This window comes from Dermacentor silvarum, chromosome 9, assembly GCF_013339745.2.
Source record: "Dermacentor silvarum isolate Dsil-2018 chromosome 9, BIME_Dsil_1.4, whole genome shotgun sequence".
NCBI lineage: Eukaryota > Metazoa > Arthropoda > Arachnida > Ixodida > Ixodidae > Dermacentor > Dermacentor silvarum.
The window spans coordinates 135014552-135030364 of record NC_051162.1 but is presented as its reverse complement, the minus strand read 5'-3'; positions in this window follow the sequence as shown (position 1 = coordinate 135030364).

The window sequence follows — 15813 nt, the reverse complement described above, 5'->3', positions numbered from 1 at the left end:
TATCATAGTGTCCCATGTAGTCGTGTAGCTCGAGAACTCGTAATTTCCGGTTGATATGTGACGCCGTGCGAGGAGGCAGCTATCATATGCAGTACAACACTTCGTAGTCGAGCGCGTCTGGCGTATACATATATATTCTTTCTACTCAACTAAACTCGTACACTTTAGCAAACACTTTCGAAAACACTTAGGCAAGTCTTCCACTGCAGACACGCACACACACACACACACACACACACACACACACACACACACAAGAAAGCTAGAAAGCAACAAAAACTAAAAAAATAAAAGTCATCAAGTTAGCTCATTTAACGATAATAGTTAACAGTTAGCGATAAGTTGGGCCAGTTACTAGCCTTTGACTATGGGTCCAAACACTTTTTGCATATTGTACGACCTAATGTATAAGTAAAGAAATAAACTGGGAACTTGAACACACAGAAGAATGGCTGAATTCTAAAAAAATCGATTGTTCAATACGGACTACTTGCAGTTCCTAAAGATAATCCTGCCACATTTTAATTTACGGCAAGAAAATGCGACGGGAGCCCACGTAATATGACGCAGCTTTATACTGTGGGCCAAGCCCACATGCACTCGCGCGAAAAAGATTGAGACCAGAGCACCGGCAAAACATTTTACTCTAGCACAGCTCCGCAACGTGGAATAGCTTTAGTACAGTGCATTGGTATAAAATGCGCACGTGCATTTTGCCACATCATTTCGGCCGGCATATCGAGGCTTTCTTTTTTTCGCGGAATCTTTGGTCTCCAAGTATTTCCTCACCAAGCGTAAACAACCTGCGTTCGATCTAAACGGACAAGCCGGTGTCGCGAGTGCAATCGTATGTATAGACGCGGTGCCCAGTTCGCCTGCGCTGGCCCAACTGTGCACGCCGTGAAGCATCGCAGATAGAAACACCTGCAACGTGTTTCTCTGCTGGTTCACAGCGGTGGGCGTGCACCGATAAAGCCAACTGTGGTTGGCTTTATCGAGGGTCCCTCAGCCGGACTACATAGTCACCTCTACACAATTCCTTCTCATCCCATACCCCCTCCTACGCCTTTCAAATACCTTTTCCCTCGCTCTATTTTTGTTTCTGTATTTTCCTTTTTTTTTTACAGAGGAGCTGTTAGGACCTCGATATATTAATCATTCCGTCGTCCGCAGCTTCGCCGAGCAGGGGGAGAGAGAGCTGAGAGAGTGAAAGCAGAGTATAAAATGTCGCAGTTTCACCCGAAAGGCGAAACATCAATTGCGATAGCAAATTAGTAGAGAGCTATACGGACTAAGGATAGTAGTTTTATCAGCTGTAGCAGCATCAGCAACACGCAGAACTGTTGTCGACGCCGTCGGTGTTTTGGCCGCGTTCGCACCGAACGCGCGCGGCGTTGGTGACTGTTGCCGGTGCCTCTGGCGGCAGATCGGAGGTTTACCTTGGGCTTTCGACGAGATCAGAACGGGACACTCGTCGAACAGCGTCGGAAGTCTTTACCACCTTCTCGCCTCGCAACGTTTTATATAAATATGCATTTGGTGCCGCAGCAAAACGTCGCCTCCCCTCCCTCCATCCCGTCCCCCCATGGCCTTTCGCGCGACGGAAGAAGTCGCGTTTGCTCTCCGCCGTGCGTTCGCTCCCCGTGAAAGCGCGCGTCCCTCGCGCGCTTTCACTCGCACGTACTGTATACGGCGTGCGGTTGACGATTTCATCGCCGTTAGACTCCATACAGAACCTCACGGCGACGCCGATGGCAGAAATCCACTTGGAGTGTCCATAGAATTGCTATCGCAATAAAATAGCATCGCGCAGCATAGCGGATGCGAGGTGGAGAGGAGGAGTGAGGCAGGTGAGTGGGACGCGTACATCTGCTGCCGACGCCGACCGCGTTTCCCCGCGTTCGCGCGGAACGCGCCCCGTGTCCGTGACTGCAGCCGATGCCTCTGGCGGCGTCTCGGCAGGTTTCGTCCAGAGAATTGGACACTCGTCGCTTCCGAAAGACTGAAGCGAGAGCTAGGGAAGCTCCCAGGCAGCACAACCAGGCTGGCCCCAGCACGGCAATATCACGGCAAACACCGGCACAAATATAGGCCCGAAACCGGCAGCGCTACCCGCGTCAAGAATGGCCCAGCGTGGCCATGCCACTAAAGGGCCTATTTCGGCCATCGTGTGGCAGCGCCAATACAGGCAGATAGCCGGCTCGGCCGTTCATTGCCATTCTAGTGTCCCACCTTGCCTACTGGCACCGCCGGTATTGGTAAATAGCCGGCTCTGCCGCTCTTAGTTAATTTATTGTCCCGCATTACCCACTGGCATGGCCATATTGGCAGATTGTGATGTATGTGGGCGATGCCGTTATTTCCTACGATTTTAAATTACGCCAATATTGCACGGTAGCTCGATGCAACATGCCATAATCTACTATAAAATCACCAAATAATATACACAATTTATTTATTGGTCTTAAAATAGGTTGATACAGATTGTCGCTCGTATCCTCAATCCTGTGGACCACCTACGAAAGCTTTATGACGCTACGGGGGGGGGGGGGGGGGGGTTGAGCCGCTTCGGCGTAACGCCGCCTTCTGCAATAGTCGACGGCGCCTGGCAGCCACATTCTTATGAAGTCTTGCGCTTGGTTGATGTCGATGTCTGCGTCTCTCAGGCACCATCTGCATACAATACATATACTTTTATTATCACAACACTGTCAGCAGTGCATAATATAAGCAAAAGGTACAAAACTGAGAAATTAAATGCGTATCACCTGTTCCCACTCTGCATAGCCGCGTGTTAAACAGTCTCTCGCTTTTATTTCCATGCATGCTGTACGGCAGTTGAACCGTGATGGCGTTCAATATATTGAAGGCAATCTCCCACAGATATGATTTCTCCATTCAAACAAATTATTGAAGCTGAAAAAAAGAAGCAGAAATACGAAAAAATTAGGTAGGAAATGCCGCTGCATCTAAATATGCGATTTTTGTTATAACTAGGCAATTGTGATGAATTATGCCTTCATCACAAGACTTCTCGTAAGTGCTTGTGGGTAGCTGTACTTAGCCTTTGGCAATGCGTAAGCTTTTAGAACAGAGGTAGCAAAGAAAGGGTGCTTTGTTTCATGATAAACACCTAAGCAAGCTACAATATAACAGATTATAATTTTGCAGGAAGTTCTGAACACAAGTCAGCTCGCAGACTGTACTTTCTGCGCAAGGGATTACGACAATCCAACTTTGGTCTTCTTGAGTGTACCAGCCGAAATGTGCCGTGCTGCGTGTTTCCAAACAGACAGTGCGTTTCAGCTGACGCTGAAGCGGTGCAGCACCGTCTACGTACATAGTAAAAAGTGGCCGTACATTATCTCTGTAAAAAAAAAAAATACACGTATTAGGCAATGCACTTAGTTGAAACACTACACTTGAGAATAAAAATAAGACAATTGTACTTACCTTGCGATAATTGAGTTTATTTCGCAGTAAATGCAGTTTTCCAACGTTTGGCTAGTTCATGTTTCACGCAATAGCAATGTGGAACCAAGCTTGTAGTGGCGAAGGTCAAGCCGCTGGTACTGAACACGTTGCTGGACAAGTTGATGCATGCTTCGCAAGCAAAAGATGGTGAAAGAAATATGGGCTACGACAGCTCACAGGCAGAAGCAGAATGTGTACGGGTCCCTCGTCCTCCGAGAGTCACCACGTTTCTTTGGAAGCGGGCGAGGTCCGCGCAGGGAGCAACATATTTGACAATTATTCACGCTTCTTTGTGCACCCATCCGGTTCTGATTAGCAACGCAGGCTCGGCTGTGCGCATTATAGACCGTGCATACCTTCGACACTGCAAAGCGAGGGAACGCAGGGAAAACGTGGTGAGAGTGAAACGCATTCTTGGGGCTTTGACGTCACTTCGCCTTGGCGCTGAGCCGTGCTCCCTCAAAGGCTGCAGAAGATAGCGCCAACCTTTCCCTTTCCCAACGAACCACTTAGTAGTAGTCACTTCGCCTGATAGTAGTGAAGAACGACACGCGCACGTGTTTTTATTCTTTTATTTATTTATTTATTTATTTATTTATATTTTTCCAAAAGCTGCTGCGGCTGAAGGAGCAGTAGCACTTGTGCTGATGTTATTATATATTATAGCTGAAATGTAAAACATGACAAATGGACCTGTAAAACAACTCAACATGATCAATGAATGTGTTCATTGTTATTTTTTGGCACTGCTTATCCCAGGAGAACGGTAGAGCAAGACAACGTGTGCGCAAAGGGGTAGTCCGGCGCACAGCATCACTTGCTAGCATGCCCCCATGAATTTCTTGCTTCTAGTTAAATAATACAACCTCCCCCTTCGAAAAAAAAATGAATAGACACATAGGAGAGGCAGCCGTATCTAAGAAACATCGCGACAATACATTACGTGGCGCATAACATATAAGTGAAGCCCAAAAAGCGAATACAAGGATCTCGTTCAAGTTCGACATATTAATTTACTTAATTATGTTAGTATAGTATCAAAGCCCGAAGGCTCTACATAAAACAGCGGGTAGTTTTTTTTTTTTCTTTTCATAAACAAGAAAGCTTCAAACGTGGCCGCTGCGAGAAGAAACGTAGGTGAGAGGTTCAAAAATATGTCCTTTAAGCAGCGGGAGTAATAAAATAAATAGTAATAAACAAACAAGCGAGATCGCATACGGCGACAAGGTAAACCAAGCGATGATTTTGTAGAAGCCGCATTGGCTACACGTGAGTAATTGTATGTAACAAAACAAGGACGGCAAGGTTTTGGGCACTTTCGAGAGTTGCGAGACAGAACTGGTGTACTCGAAGATCTGAGACCCCACCATAGATTTATAAAATAAAAGCTTCCCATGAAGAAAATTTTGGAGCAAGAAACCAAACATGTGGTTGGCATTCGTAAATTGAAAACTCAATATACATATTCCAAAAATGTTGTGTGTGATGTGTATACCGAGATATTTATCTACAAGAGGAAGAAGTTACCAGAGGTGTGTCGTTGAGGGTGCAAGTGGGAGCCTGAATTTAATAAGGAATAAGGAAGCTTATGTATGCCTCCTTGCAAAGTCAAAACAACGATAGATTTATTTATTAGCTCATATAAGATGCAAACGTCAGCAAAAAATTTATTCAAATCTGTGTTGCTCTCACAAAAAGAGTTCACCTACTTGAAAAATGTATATATATTTTAGTAGTTTTTTTTCTTTATGCTAGTTCCACTTTTTAATCAGAAATTAATTTTATTCAGTAGCGTTCTTCTTTTTTTCCATTCTATATTCCTGTACTCTCCTTAATCTTAGCCTCGTTCTTCGTTCTCAGTCCTAGGTCGGTAACTTCAACTCTTTCAGCCATCCGTCAAGGTTCGGAATGGCGTGGTGGGCCACGAACATTCCTGTTCTTTCTTTATTTTTCTTTATATTCTGTTCCCTTCCAACGGAGAGCGCCTTGTGTAGGCGTCTTGGTCGTCTGACCAAACCTTTTCTCTTCACACACCCCCTCCCACCCCCGTATATCTCTTGTGGCGTTGTCTCGGTTCTCCGCCTTCCCCTTTCTTTTCAGTGTAGATATATTTGGCGTCGTGCAAAATAAGCATTTCATTGTAAGTTAGCGTTGGGCTTGTCTCACATTCTTGTCTCTTCTATTGGCTGTTTTTTGTTTTAGAAATATGCACCAATCGCCCAGCAGAAACCTCTTTTTCAACATGGCGCAATTTCTTTTTTTCCCCGGTTCTTTCTGCGGGGAGGAATTTACGCCTACTGTGCCAGTTGGTCTGAAAAAAATCATCTGGCATCAAAAAAAAAAAAAAGAAGCACGCACGACAGAGTTTTCCGGGAAAGGCACCTAAGATTATAATGAAGCTGGCCACAGGAGACACTACTGCACAGTTCGATATGCTCTCTATGCAGAAAAATAATATAGCGAGCAGTCATCTAAAATGCCTTGTATTTTACTGACAATAAAATTTACAGCCGCTACAGAAGTTGAGCTAGCGACGGCATTACTGGCAAGCGGTACATATGATTGCACCATAAAGTTATGCAGTATTTTGCAATTCACTACCTGCAACACTACTTAAACGACGCACATGTAAGCGCACATGCTTTTTAATTATATACCCCCTTGAATTTGTTATTGCGCCTATCGAGGATGCACACGGCATGCGCGCATTGACGCATTATAATGGAGTGCCCTTGTGCCACTTGTTAACAATGTCCGATCGAATGATTCAACACAATAAATACAATTACGCGAAAGTTAACAGCCTTTGTAATAAAACGAAAAAAATATGCAGAACTTACATAATAACTTAGTAAGAAACAAAAAAAAAATACCAGAGTGATCTCGTTGCAGTTGGCGTGCGTGGTGAAAAATTCAAATAAAAATGGCATGCTGTAAACATATATAATCGGGAATGGCCAGCGAATGCTGCGTGAAAAGTAATATTGAAATGCCGTTCTGTTTGACAGGCCGATATTTACGGGTCTATCAGAACTGCTAAACAATGTGGCTATGCCTATAGCTTTGAACGGACGTTCTTAACCAATGTTTAGAGATGTACAGCCAATGACGGCATTCTTACGGCAAAGCAGGCCCGGGATAGCCAGTTGCGACGCCCGGCCTAGCCATTAACGGGCATTCACCGGCAAAGCAGGGCCATCGCTGGATGTCTGTTACAGTGGCTTTGCCAGCACTGGCATTACGGAGGCAACGGCGGGCCTTCGCGGCCCAGCCAGTGCCGGCTGAAAACCATCACCGGCCCTAGTTGGCCCCATGTGATGTGCTGCCTGGGGAGTCGCCATGGCTGGGCGAAGCAAAACCGGCAGGCATAGGCGGCACGTATCAGGCCGAGATGGAAGGCCTTGGTGTGCTGCAGAGTCTGCAGGGGTGTTGTGCCAGGCCGGTCAGGCCCGGGGTGGGGTGGGAGGCCGTGAGGCCTTCCCGCTTGTAGAAATGTCCTTAGAGACGTGCGGAGAGCCCTGACGAGTCAAGGAACTCCACGACGCCTCGAAGTGCAGAAAGGTGGTGTCGGCCGGGGAAGAGGAGATCTTCCTCCTTGCCAGAGGGGAGGCCCAGGCGGCGGAACTCCTGCAGGAGTGGGCCCCGCTGCTGGAGGTACGCCGGGCAGGCCAGCAGGAGATGTTCGATCGTCTCCGGCTCCCCGCAGGAGCTGCAGGCCGGGGACGTCGCTCGTCCCAGTCGGTAGCTGCGTGCTGCCGTCCAGCTGCAGCCGATGCGGAGCCGGAGAAGGAGCGAGGTCTCCCTGCGAGCCAGGCCTCGCTGGGGGAGTGGTCGTGGGGGGCATCCCAGTGCCACCCGTTTGTCTGGGTGGTGGGTCGCCAGGTGTCGCCGCAGCCTCAGTCCAGTAAAGTCGCCCTCCGTCACGGCCCGACTGAGAGGCACAGTGGTGTGGTGGGCGTCCTTCGCCAGGGTGTCGGCTGCCTCGTTGCCCGGGATCCCTACGTGGGCGGGGATCCAGTGCAGGGACACCGGGTGGCCTGCGTCCTGCAGCGCTGTCAGCCGGGTAGACAGCAGTGCGACTCCAAGGCTGGCGCTTTCTGGCCTCTGCAGGCCGAGGAGGGCTGCCTTGGAGTCGCAGAGGATGGCCGCTGGTACCCCAGGAAGCTCCTCGGAGAGTAGGTCGACGGCCAGGTGGAGGCCTGCCACCTCCGCTGCAGTCGAGCTGGCGTGTCTGGGCAGTCGACACTGCCTGCTCTTCTGCAGGGCTGGTGCCGTGCAGGCCGCCGTGGCAGAGCCGGTGTCCGGTACCACCGAACCGTCGACGTACACCAGGAGGTGGTCTCCGAGGGTCTCGTCCAGGAGGCAGGCGGCCGTCTGCTGCAGGGCGCAAGCGGGCGAGCGCCTCTTCGAAATCCCGGGCAGCTCCGTGGCGATGGGGACAGGAGGCCTCTGCGGTGGGGGCAGCTGTACCGCATTCGGCGGTGGGTTGCCAACCACCTCCTCGTAGAGGCGGCACAGCTGACCCATCCTTGAGGAAGGCCGGGACTGGAGGCGACGCAGCAGGCCTCTGCCATCAGGAGCATGGTGGAGGCGGTCGACGTGCCTCAGCCCCTGCTGCAGGAAGAGGAGCGACAGGGGCCATGCTCCAGCCTCCGCAAGGGTAGCGGCAATCTGGGAGCTCCGGGGGACGCCCAGGCAGAGTCGGATGGCCGCCCGGTGCTGCAGCTCCAACTTTTCGAGGCGGCGTGGCGGCAGCGCCACCAGTGGGAGGGCGTACCGCAGGCGTGATGTGGCCGCCGCCTCGTAGAGCCGCAGGGCCCACTTCACCGAGCAGCCCTCTCCATGAGCAAGGAGCTGCGACACGGCCTTGCGGACCCTGATGGTCTGGGTCTGCATGGCCCCGACTGCCGGTCGCCAGGTTAGCCGGTGGTCGATGCGCAGCCCAAGGTACGTCACAGTCGTACTCCATGGGATGCGCACGCCTTCCAGCTGCAGCCGGGGAGCTGAGCGCCGTGCCGCTGCTCTCGGGTGGACGAGGAGGGCCACCGTCTTCCCCGTCGAAACCGAGAGTCCGATGCTTCCAAGGTAGGCGGCCGTGGTGTCCAGGGCTCTCTGGAGGGCCAGGCACACGTGGCGGCTTGACTGCGGCGGTCCCCGCACCCACAGGGCGATGTCATCCGCGTAGATGGAGCACTCCACCCTGTAGTGAGGGTCGGTCGGCAGTGCAGCAGGCAACCGGGCCAGGGCGAGGTTGAAGAGAAACGGGCTCACCACTGACCCTTGTGGTACGCCTGCTGCGACCGGACGGGGAGTGCTCCTTGCATGGCCCACGCGGACCCTGAGGGTGCGGTCGTTCAAGAACGATGACAGGAACCGCCGCAGGTTGCCGCCAATGCCCAGGAGGTCCAGAGCCTGCTGGACGACCGCATGTGGGAGGCCATCGAACGCCCCCTTGACGTCGATGAGGAGGAGCATGGCGAGGTCTCCGCTGGCCCTGGCGTCCTCCAGGGTGGAGACGACGTCTGCGATGGAGTCCGCAGTGCACCTTCGGCGCCGGAAGCCTGTCTGCTGGTCCGCGAGGAACCCGCAGGCGCGGGCCACCCATTCGAGCCGTGCCAGAGCAATGGCCTCCATCACCTTGCAGGCAGCGGAGGTGAGAGAGACCGGTCGGTATGAGGACAGCTCGTTAGCCGGCTTATTGCTCTTCAGAATGGGGGCCACGATGGCTGTGCGCCAGGCCTCCGGCACCTGTCCTGACCACCAGATGTTGTAGCAGTCGAGCAGGCGTCGTTGTTCACTGGTGGCCAGGTTGCGGAGCATCTGGAGTGTCACTCCGTCTGCTCCCGGTGCACTGCGACGCTTGCCCCTCCTCAGGGCCGTCTGCAGCTCGTGGAGAGTCAGTGGGTCCTGGCAGATGGCCGCGATCTGGCTGGTCGCCCACTCCGGATGCAGCTCCAGCAGGCAGGTAGGCGGGTTGGCAGGGGGAAGTCCGACCGGCAGGATGGCCGCAGCGAGGGCAGCCGGGGGGGCGAAGTGGTCCGCTAGCAACTCCGCCAGGGCCGCCTCGCTGATGCCCAGCGAGATAGCCACCGCGAGGACGGGGTGGCGGTTGACCTTCCTGCCGGTCAGGGACTTTAGGAGGCGCCAGGCCAGGGGGCCCTTGGAGCGGTTCTCGATGGTGGCGCAGAGGCTCCCCCAGCTCTGGCTCCTTCTGCGCCTGGCCTGTCGTCTGCAGCGGGCATCCGCTCTCCTGTATTCGGTCCAGTGCTCTGCATTGCCCGTCCGGATTGCTCGGCGCTCCACGCGTCGCCTGGACGCACGGAGGTTGAGCAGGAGCAGATCCGGGGCAGGAGTATCGGGCAGAGCAGAGCACTGGACTGTGGCTGCCTGGGCGCACTCCATGATGGCACTCAGGAGGTCACAGCCATCTTCCAACTCACTGCAGCGCTTCCTGAACAGGGACCAGTCTGTGACGTGGTATGTTCGTGACCTCGGCCTTCTCCCACACCCGGGGGTGATCAAGATGGGGAAGTGATCAGATCCCCAAGTGTCGGGAGTTGTAGCCCAGTCATAGGAGCGCTGCTCGGTGGTAAGGGAGAGGTCGATGGCTGTGCTCACCCCACGGCGGACGTACGTGGGTCCTCCTTTGTTGAGTACCACGAGGCCTGCTCGGTTGATGGCGTTGCAGAGGTCCCTGCCTCGGCGGGTGCACCTGCGGCTGCCCCAGTCGGTGTGGTGGGCGTTGAAGTCACCGCACAGGACTGCATGTCCGCCGAGGCGTGCTGCAAGCCGCACCAGGCTGGAGGGGTCCCACTGTTGTCCAGGACGAACGTAGACGCTCGCCACGGTCGTGTCCTGTCTATCAAGGCGTACCGTGACAGCACAGCACTCCATGGCGCCGCCTACGACGTCCGAGACTGGGGTCACCGAGTGGGTCAGGCTGCTGCGGACGTAGATGGCAGTCCTCGGCTTCCCCTTCTTGTGGGCACCCTCCAGGCAGGGAGCGTCCGTGCAGCTCTGCGTGGAGCAGGTGGTGGCGCCAGAGTAGCCCGTGTATCCCGGCAGCCGCAGGTCCTCGGCCACAGTGTACACCTCCTGCAGTGCGAGGACGTCGAAATCACACCGCAGGAGGTGCGCGCACAGCTCTGCATGCCGCCGCCGCAGTGAGTTGGTGTTCCATTGGAGAACACTCGGGCGGCGACGGCATTTCCCAGCTGTGGCTGGTGAGGGATCAGCCATGCTGGTTGACTGTGGTCGGGACTGCCACTGCCTGCAGGCAGATGGCTCGGAGGGGGCTCTCGGCAGGCAGCATCTCCCCGATGGCCTTCAGGGCGAGCTGCAGGCTGGCAATGATCTGGTCCCGAGGGTCCGGGCCAGGCATTGCCAGTGATGCTGGGGCTGTGGTGGGCTCGCTCCCAGTGGTGGCAGGCGGCTGGCGTCGCTGCTTCCGTGGGGCCGGTGTGGGGGGCCGTCCGGGGGGGGCTGCCTTCTGCTGGGGCGCCTGTGGGAGGCCGGCCAGTGCCTGTGCATAAGACAGGCCCTGCACAGGCGTTGAGGTGGCCTTGGCCTGCAGGTTCTCCTCCCGGACACCAGCGCGGACTGCCCGGCGGGAGAGGGGAGCAGGGGCAGTTGCCAAGATGGTGGCCACCCTGCGTTCCTCCTGCCACCTGGGGCAGGCAGGAGTATTTGCGGGGTGGTGGCCACCGCAGTTGCGGCAGTGGGCCGCGTTGGGGCAGCTGTCAGCCTGCTCGTGAGACCTCCCACAATGACGGCAGCTGGATGGCGAGTCGCAGGAGGCCGCCACGTGCCCAAAGCGGCCACACTGCTGGCACTGCAGTGGACGCGGTCTGGACGGCCGCACCCTGAACCGGAGCTTGTAGAGGCTCACATGCTCAGGGGGGACCGGCCCCGCGAACCGGATGGTGATGGTGTCGGCCTCCCTGGTAGCAGCCAGCACTGGGACTCCCGACTCGATGGCCCCCAGCAGGTCCGCGTCTGCGGGGATACCGTCGGCGCCGTGGACAAAACCAGTGCTCCTGCCTCGCTCGGCAGGCTGCCGGGCAGTCACCGGTATTCCCCGGAGCTCCGTGGTGGCCAGCAGCTCCTCCAAGCACCTCTGGGTGGTGGCGTCGGCGGCCACGATGTTGCGCCTGTGATTGACTCTCACAGCGGCAACACCTGGCCGCGCTGAGAGCACCGCCGCAAGAGAGAGGCGTGGTGCTCCTCTGAAGGTGCCACCCACCACAGATGGGCGGAAGAGGGCCGTGCCAATGACGGCGGGGTCCACCGGGATGGCAGCACTCACTGGTGCCCTTGCGCGGCGGCGATCGGCCTTGGACAGCACCAGCTGGAAGCCCTCAGCTGGTGGTGCATGGGTGGATGGGGCCTCCTGTGCAGCAGCCTTGGCTGTGGGTGTGCCGGAGCCCGCCAGAGTGGGCCTCGGGGCCGGAGGGGCAGCAGGGGGGGAAGCCTGTTTGCGTGCAGAGCTTTTTCCCGCCTTCTTCTGCTTCTTCTTCTTGTTTTTCCCCTCCTGCCTCGGTAGAGTGGGGTGGGGGGGATCCTTTAGGAACCTCGCCGCTGGGTGGGCGAGGCCGTGCTGCGTCGGACCGGCTGGGGCTGTGTCTGCTCGGGGATCGTGCGCGAGCCCCAACGGCACAGACTCGGGCGCGTCACGAGCGTCCGCCGTAGCAGACGACGCAGCAGGGCTCGCGCCAGCCTCGCCGGCAGCCGGAGGAGCGACCGTGTTGATGCGCGCGCCCTCCCTCGGGGAGAGCGCGAAGGAGGCAGGGGACGACTCGCCGGGCGTCCGAGGGGCGGCGCTGGTGCTCGAGGGGAGCAGGAGAGCCGGCGCAGGCGGCGGATCGGCGGGGGCGCCATCTCTTGCCGCGGGCGGTGACGAGGAGGCGGCTGAGTCCCCCGGGCGCCGGGAGATGGCGTCGCCGTCGTCCCTGCTCTCCGGGCAAGGTGGGGCGGTCGGCGGCGGCAGCTTCCGGCGACCGGTTTGCTCCTCCTCCTCGCTCTCTGCTTCGCGCGTGCGTTTGCGCGAGGAGGAGGAGTCCATGGCCTCCTCGTCGTCCGAAGGGGGCAGCGGGGCGGCGCTGGCCAAGTCTGCAATGGCGGCGACTTGCTCCGCGGGGAGAAGGCTCGCCTGGGGGGAAGGCGCCGCCGGCGCCACGTGTGTCTCGGTGACGGCGGGCGCGGCCGCGGCGGCAGCTGCTTGGGTGGTGGTGGCCTGTATCTTTATCCACGCGTCCACGATCTCGGCGGCGCGCACCTCTAGTTCGCCTCGCTCACGCGACGCTTGTAGCGCTTGTAGCGTCACGGGCACAAGGGTCGCGAGAGACGCGCTCGCACTTCGACGATGGCCCGCGCGCGGCGGGCGCTCTCCTGGCCTGCGGAAGCCCTCCATGCCGCTCGGCTCTGCAGTCAACACGCGAACCGCGCGGCACAGGGGGCAAACACACTACACGCACGTCGCGCGCACAGCACCGACCACGCGATGCGCGCACGAGGCGGCACAGCCGGGGACGCGGCAGAGATGTCGGGTTGGGCACGCCACTCGCGGAGCACAACACTGAAGCAAATCCACTCGTCGCACGATGCAATCCCGCAGGGAACTCACGAGGTTGCGCGTTGGGACGCGCAAATCGTGCGCGGCTGCAGGTGACGTCGCCGACGATGGTGAGCCACGCGGCTCGTGCAGCACACGCCGGGGCGAAGTGCAGGCACGACCGCACGGGAGAAGAGCTAGGCGCGACTGGCGAGGCGAGGTCGTCGGAGCGAGACGCAACACAACCTCTCTCTTCGACAGTCAGGGCGAACTCTCACGCCGCGCGCCGCCGAACGCTGTATGTGCGAGTGAAATGGCGCGAGGGACGCGCGCTTTCACGGGGAGTGAACGCACGGCGGAGAACAAACGCGCGTTCTGTGCCATGCTCCCTTAAGGGCTGCAGAAGTAGGCGTCTCTTTCCTCCTTTACAATCACCATATATGTAGAGCAAACGCGCCTTCTTCTGACGCACGAAAGGCCGTGGGGGGGGGGGGGGGGGGGGGCAGGGAAGGGAGGCGACGTTTAGCTGCGGCACCAAGTGCCTATTTATATCAGAGGCTCCGGCAACAGTCACCAACGCCGCACGCATTTTGTGCGAACGCGGGCAAAACGCCGACGGCGTCGACAACAGTTCTGCGTGTTGCCGGTGCTGCTGTATGTCCAAGTTTATACAGCTGATAAAGCTACTATCATTACTCCGTATAGCTCTCTACAAATTTGCTATCGCAATTGATGCTTCGCCTTTAAGGTGAAACTGCGACAACATTTTTTTGATTGACTTCAAACCTGTCATACCTCTGGTGGCGCAGGTTTATTTCGTATTACTCTATGTTGTTTTTATCCATGAGAAGACGCCTTTTGCTCCTTTGCTCGTCAGTGTGTACAGCCTTCAAGCGGTTCGGTCGCACGATAGCATCGCGGGTGATCAGGTGGCGTATATTATGACTCTTCATTTTCCATTTTTATTGCGATAGCAATTATATGGACACTCCAAAGCAGATTTCTGCCGTCGGCGTCGCCGTCGCCGCTGCCGTCGCCGTCGCCGTGAGGTTCCGTATGACGTCAATGGAGATGAAATCGTCGCCGCGCGCCGCCGAACGCTGTATGTGCGAGTGAAAGGGCGCGAGGGACGCGCGCTTTCACGGGGAGTGAACGCACGGCGGAGAACAAACGCGCGTTCTGTGCCATGCTCCCTTAAGGGCTGCAGAAGTAGGCGTCTCTTTCCTCCTTTACAATCACCATATATGTAGAGCAAACGCGCCTTCTTCTGACGCACGAAAGGCCGTGGGGGGGGGGGGGGGGGGGGCAGGGAAGGGAGGCGACGTTTAGCTGCGGCACCAAGTGCCTATTTATATCAGAGGCTCCGGCAACAGTCACCAACGCCGCACGCATTTTGTGCGAACGCGGGCAAAACGCCGACTGCGTCGACAACAGTGCTGTGTGTTGCCGGTGCTGCTGCATGTCCAAGTTTGTACAGCGGATAAAACTACTATCCTTACTGCGTATAGCTCTCTACTAAGTTGCTATCGCAATTGATGCTTCGCCTTTCGGGTGAAACTGCGACAACTTTTTTATTTTAGCTCTTTCTCATTTGTTAGAATATGACTCTCAAGCCGCCGTTATCCCTCGCAGAATCGGGTTATAAGATAAATGGGAAATGAAATGGAATGCTTCAAAATACGGCCCCAGATTGTTTTCTGTTGATTTCTGTGGTTGGACCCTTGCGGGTAAAGTGCGATACTCGCTATCCATATATCTCTGACTTGAGCCGTTTTTCCGCACAATTATTACGGCGCTTGCCTGCCGCACCGGAAATAGCACAGCCACAATAACGCCTGACCGCTCGTAATTCGAACAACAGCGTCTGCTAGAACACTCGCCCGCTGGTACAACGTCAACAGGATAAGAGCAGAGACTCCTGGGGCCCATCAAGTAGGAGCAGCGATACAGCAACCGGCGGGGCACAGGGGGTGGACAAACAAAACCGCGGATGCTGCGCTGATTAGAGACGGGCAAAGGCTGCCAGCGTGCTCTCTTTATCTGGCAGAGCCCTACACGAATGGACCGCGTGCACTCTGCGCAGAAGGCGCTGCTACGATTTATCATAAAATGAAAGGTAGAAAAAAAATCAAACTTTCTTAGTGTTTTAGTTTTTATTAGTTATCATAGTTAGCACGAGTTAAGTAGTAGGTTTGGTTTGAGTGGTGAATTAAATTTTATGCGTAAGTGTCAAATGACCCATTGAGCGAAATGCAGCTCCACCAGCGTTAAACCTGGGGAGATGCGACGCATGCAGTGATGCACCGCTAATGGGCTCATGCTGCCTTAAGCAATGGCTCATAACCCCGTAAACGCGGCCTCCCCATTACGACGACAGAAGAGAAGTGAAATTCTACGCTGGAATGATGAGCGGCAACGCAGACAGCTGTGGAAGACGACGACGAACGCGAGAGCAGTGGCATGAACGCGTGCCGAGCGCGAGCACGAGCCGCTTGCTTACCGTGACTACGACAGGAGACGCTGGCAGCCCGGGCGCATAAGGTGCTTCGCACCTAAAATAAACGCAAACTATTATTAGACCTCGACGTAATCGTTTCGTCAAGGTACCGACATCGGTGCGCGCTCTATATGTCAGACGCCTCGAGTGCTGACGGTCATCTTTCCAGCCTCGAAAGGCGCACGTTGCCCGAAAGATAGTTTGAAGTAAACGACTTATCCTTAGCAGTTGTATACTCGTCAGACCAGCGTTCATAGCGTCAGACAGCGGCAGCCATGGCGTTTTGTGCACC